The sequence below is a fragment of the Dama dama genome, chromosome 13 (genome assembly GCF_033118175.1).
Source record: "Dama dama isolate Ldn47 chromosome 13, ASM3311817v1, whole genome shotgun sequence".
NCBI lineage: Eukaryota > Metazoa > Chordata > Mammalia > Artiodactyla > Cervidae > Dama > Dama dama.
In genome coordinates this window covers 71,132,692-71,137,896 of record NC_083693.1, presented here as the reverse complement: position 1 = coordinate 71,137,896, position 5,205 = coordinate 71,132,692, and positions in this window count along the sequence as shown.

Here is a 5,205-nt window from a genome sequence, read left to right as displayed (position 1 = left end):
GTGTGTCCGAGGGCCCAGCTGCTCCCTGGACAGCTGGCCGTGTGCCCGGTCAGGGTGGCAGCTCGTGTCCTGCCACATGCTGACCACCCACATGTGGGCAGCTGACCCTGGTGGTTTGTTGGCGTTGCTGTGTGGCTGCAGTATCGCAGGACGAGGAGGGCCAGGTGTCTCTGGTCGTCTGTCCCTGGGGTCCCCTGGCCTGTCTGCTGAGCAGAGAGGGTGGGACAGGAGCATTGGAAGAAGTTGGAGCGGGAGGGGGATCTGCATTCCTTCCAAGGGCACCCCCAGAGTGAGGGTCAGGGCTGAGGACAGACGAAGTGGAAAGAGAAGCAGGGGGCAGATGGGTGGGTGGAGGTGAGAGCCCAGCCCAGGAGTGGCTCCCCCTCCGCAAAGGCCCTGCCCAGCCGGCCCAGTGCCTCGCGGCCAGCAGCCCCAGCTTGACTCTGGAAGGTCACCCTGGACCCCCAGCGTTGGGGAGGGGATCGCCTCTGCAGGGCTCACGTGACAGCATCTCAGACCACACCGGAAACTGGCCCAGGGGGTTCCTGGGCCACGGAGGAGCCACCTGACCCCTGGGACTGGCCTCTCCTGGCCCGTTTGTCCTGGTCCGTCCCACCAAACCTCTAGGAGGGCTTTCCACCCACCCCGGTGTCCTGGTACCGCCTGCTGGCTCTCCGCTCAGGGTGGCTGGTCCCCTGGAGCTTGGGGTCCACAGACCTCCCTCCAGCCAGGGACCGGGTAGACCAGGACACCAGGAGGACCGTTTACCAGCTAAGGTGGTGCCCCCGTGTGGCAAGAGCCCAAACACAGTTTAGAGCGCCCTCTACCCGCTCCCACCACTGACTTTATATGATTTCTTGATGAGCTTTAAAATGAGTGTGTGTATGGGGCGGGGTGGGGGACGCGACTCACCTTAATTCCAACTGTGTTCGTTTACTGAGATTTCTGTCCCATCACGCTGCAGCAAAACCCTGCCAACTGACCTTGCATAAAAGCTAGCTCATTTGTATGTGGTTTGGATCTATTTTAAAATCACATGCATGCTAAGTTGCTTCAGTCATGTCCGACTCTTTGCTATAGCCCACCAGGCTCCTCTGTCCATGGGATTCTCCAGGCAAGAATACTGGAGTGGGTTGCCATTTCTTTCTCCAGGGGATCTTCCCGACCCAGGGATCGAACCCATGTCTCTTACATCTACCTGTAAAATCACAGGCCCCCAATTATTTATATTAAAGTAGTAAATTAACTTCCCAGGGGTTACCCTCGCCCCATGTCTGGCTTTATCCACAGAACTGGGGTAGTGAGATGGACAGGGCAGGTCTGTGTGCTCAGAGGGCTCACAGACCATCAGGGGACAGAAGTTCACAGACGCTCCATTTCCAAAGCCTTTGGGACGCTGATCCCCTTAACCCACAGTCTAAGACAGTCACGTAGATATTAGGAGCCCCATTTTATAGATGCAGGGCCTGAGGTTCAGGGTCATGCAGTGAGGGAGGCCCTGGGGCTGTAATGAGAATTAAATGGAATAACATGTGTAGAAGGACTCGGTGGTGTTTGATGTGTAGCGGGTGTGCATTCAATGTTTAAAAATCGGAGATGGGACTTCCCCGGTGGTCCCGTGGATGTTTTTCAGCCACCTAGTCACGTCTGACTCTTTGCGACTGCAGCACGCCAGGCCTCCCTGTCCCTTACCACCTCCCGAAGTCTGCCCAAGTTCAGGTCCGTTGCATCGGTGATGCCATCCAGCTGTCTCATCCTCTGACACCCCCTTCTCCAGTGGTGAAGACTCCGCATTTCCAATGCAGGGCATGTGGGTTCAATTCCTGGTTCAGGGACTCAGATCCCATATGCCTCATGGAGCAGCCAAAAGATTTTTTTTCGAAAAAGGAGATAGGTAGAGAGATTCTGCATAATCCGTGTCTTCTGACTTTGAGTTTAAACTCTTCTGACCTCTGGGGGGCGCGCTCCTTGCTGTGCGCTATACCGTGGTCCCAAGGCAGCGTGTGCTGTAGCTGGTTCTGCAACCAGCTACCTTACAACGTCTATTCCTCTGGAGCTGTGGCTTCAGCCCAGGACAGGGCATGCAGGGACATGTGCCCCAAGGAGGGGACTGAACCTGGAGAGGAAGGAGGTGAGGGGGCAGGCAGAGGGTGCCCAGTCATTGTCCTCTTTCCAGCTTTTGTTGCTGTTCCGTTGCTCAGTCGTGGCCGACTCTCTGTGACCCCCTGGATGGCAGCACGCCAGGCTTCCCTGTCCCTCACCATCTCCTGGAGTTTGCTCAAATTAAGCAAACTGTCCATGGAGTCGGTGATGCCATTCAACCAGCTTCACTGGTTGGGATCATTTCCGCTTAGGTGTTTCAAACCCAGTTCTATAAGCCCGGGAACCTGGCCCGATGTGTCTGGTTTACAGACTGGTTCCAGGTGGGCTGGACCCAGACACAAAATGTCTCAGCTTTTCTGCACTCTCTGGCCCCATCTGGACTGTGTCACCTCACCCTTGCCCTCTTCTAAGCCCTTGGACCCTTGTCAAAAGCCCGGGCAGCTGAGAACTGCAGTCTCACATCCAGGGCAGGGCTCCCCGCCCATCTGATTGGACACCTGGTGTCCCCTGGGCGGCCGGCCCCATCGGGATGCTGACTCTCACGGGGGAGGCGGTGTGAGTGCAGGGGCCACCCCAGGGCCCAGCTCCCTGGCAGGCTCACCTGGCCCCTGGGCAGCAGGTCCTCCCTCACCTCTGGCTGCCAACCAGCACCCACCCTCTCCCAGGTGGCGGTCTCAGGTGAGGAGGCAGCAGGGGCCCAGACCCCATCCCTGGCCCTTCATCCTCTTGGCCTTTGGGAGACTCACACGTGCCCCTCCCCCACCCCCTCACAGTCCTCTGCTTCCTCTCCGCCACTGTCTGTCTTTCTTGGTCTCTCTCGGCTCCCTGGAGAGGCCTGCTGGGGCAGGGCGGCCCACCTACTGTCCCCAGAGGTGCCCGGCCGGCAGAGAGAAGCTCTGGCAGGAAGCTGGGGGAGGGGTGGCGGTCACTTCCTGTGGTTGCCTGGGGGTGGTGGTCAAGGGCAACACCCACCTGGTGCCAGCCGCCCAGCCTCCCTGAGAGTGGGCTTTGGTCCTCAGCCAGCAAGGCCGTGTAGGCGGCGGCATCCCATGCAGGAAGGGAAAGTAACGCTGGGACGTTTCGCAGAGGTGTGAGCTGGGATAAAGGAGTCAGGAGGACGCCGCTGCACCTGGGAGCAGCAGCTTGGGGAAGCAGGGAGCCCATTGGAGGGGAAGTGCCTGACAGATGCACAGTCACCCCAGTCGCTTGAGGACAAAGCTAAAAAAGGCAAGAAAGACCTAGCCTCTCCCTCTGTCCTCCCTCCCATCCCCAACTGGGGTTTCCCATTGGCTGGGCCCAACAGGAAATGGGGGCACAGGGCAGACAGAAAGGGGCGGGGACTGGATTGTGGATGAGCTGGTGCTGCACCTGGAGGATGCTCACAGTCACCAAGGCTCCGGGTGGCTCTGGGCCCTGACCACCAACGCCCGGGCCCCAGGGGAGGCCCCCCACTCCATCCTCCATCCCCACTCCATTTCCTTAGCCAACAAAGGTCTGTCTAGTCACAGCTACGGTTTTTCCAGTGCTCATGGTTGGATGTGAGAGTTGGACCATAAAGAAGGCTGAGCACCAAAGAATTGATGCTTTTGAACTGTGGTGCTGGAGAAGACTCTTGAGAGTCCCTTGGACTGCAAGGAGATCCAACCAGTCCATCCTAAAGGAAATCAACCCTGAATGTTCACTGGAAGGACTGATACTGAAGCTGAAACTCCAGTACTTTGGCTGCCTGATTCGAAGAGCTGACTCATGGGAAAAGACCGTGATGCTGGAAAGATTGAGGGCAGGAGGAGAAGCGGGTGGCAGAGGATGAGACGGTTGGATGGCATCACTGATTCGATGGACATGAGTTTGAACAAGCTCCAGAAGATGGTGAAGGACAGGGAAGCCAGGCATGCTGCAGTTCATGGGATTGCAAAGAGTCAGACATAACTTAGTGACAGAATGATAACAACAATATCCATGACATTCCTGGTATCTCAGCAGGACCCTAGGAAGAGAGGGCTCCATGCCTGCCTGCCTCTGAGGACCCTGCCATGCTGGGAGTGGCCGGTGGGAAGCCAGGCCTCGGCCCCACTGCAAATGCAGAGATGATGAATTCCAGGGTGTTGCAGGGGGTGTGCAGGTCAGTGGAGCCCCTGAGCCTGGAGCCTGGAGTTCTCCTGGGCTCTGGACAGAAGGCACATCTCGCAGGCCTGTTGTGTGAATTATAACAGCACTCACCATTTATCATGTGCTTATGCCATCCTATGGACCGCTTTGGACGCAGCTAAGTTATTCACAATAATGGACAAAGAAAGCATCTCTCACACAATGGGGGTCAGTTTTTCCACTGTGATCCTTGCCATCCAGGAATATTTTACCCTACAAATGCTGACCCCCGATGGCCTGCACCTTCTAAAGGGAAGGGGCCCCCGGCCCCATCTGGGCCATTATCTTTGTGTGTGTTGGGGGGTAGGGGTGGGGAGCTGCCCTGACTTATGTTGAAAGTGAAAGTGTTAGTCACGAAATTGTGTCTGACTCTTTGCAACCCCATGGACTGTAGCCCACCAGGCTCCTCTGTCCATGGGATTCTCCAGGCAAGAATACTGGAGTGAATAGCCATTTCTTCTTGAGAGGATCCTCCCGACCCAGGGATCAAACCCATGCCTCCTGCACTGCAGGCAGATTCTGCCATCTGAGCCACCGGGGTAGCCCTGACCTGTAACATACCTCCTTGCAATGGAAGCCTCAGGGGCCTTGTTGCTCAGTAGCCATGGGCCCTGTGGCTCCCAGAGTGGGGCTGCCTGGCTGGGCCGGGTCTCGCAGCCCGTGGGCGGAGCCCAGCAGAGCCCCTCCGTCCTGGGCTCCCCTTTGCCCGATGGCTCGCTTCCCATAGTGTGACCAGCGCAACTGTCGTTTCTGAAGCCAGTGGTGGACTCTGGGTGATCATTTACAGATCTGGAGGGGCAGATAAGGCTGGCACGGGTGCCAGCGTGTGTGTCCTTTATGGGTCATAAAGAGATGCCACCGCCGGGGGCCGCACTCCTGTGCCAGCACCCCCCCTCCCCTGCCCCGGCCTCTCTCTGACTATCTTTTATTGTCCACTCTTATCTTGCTCCCTCC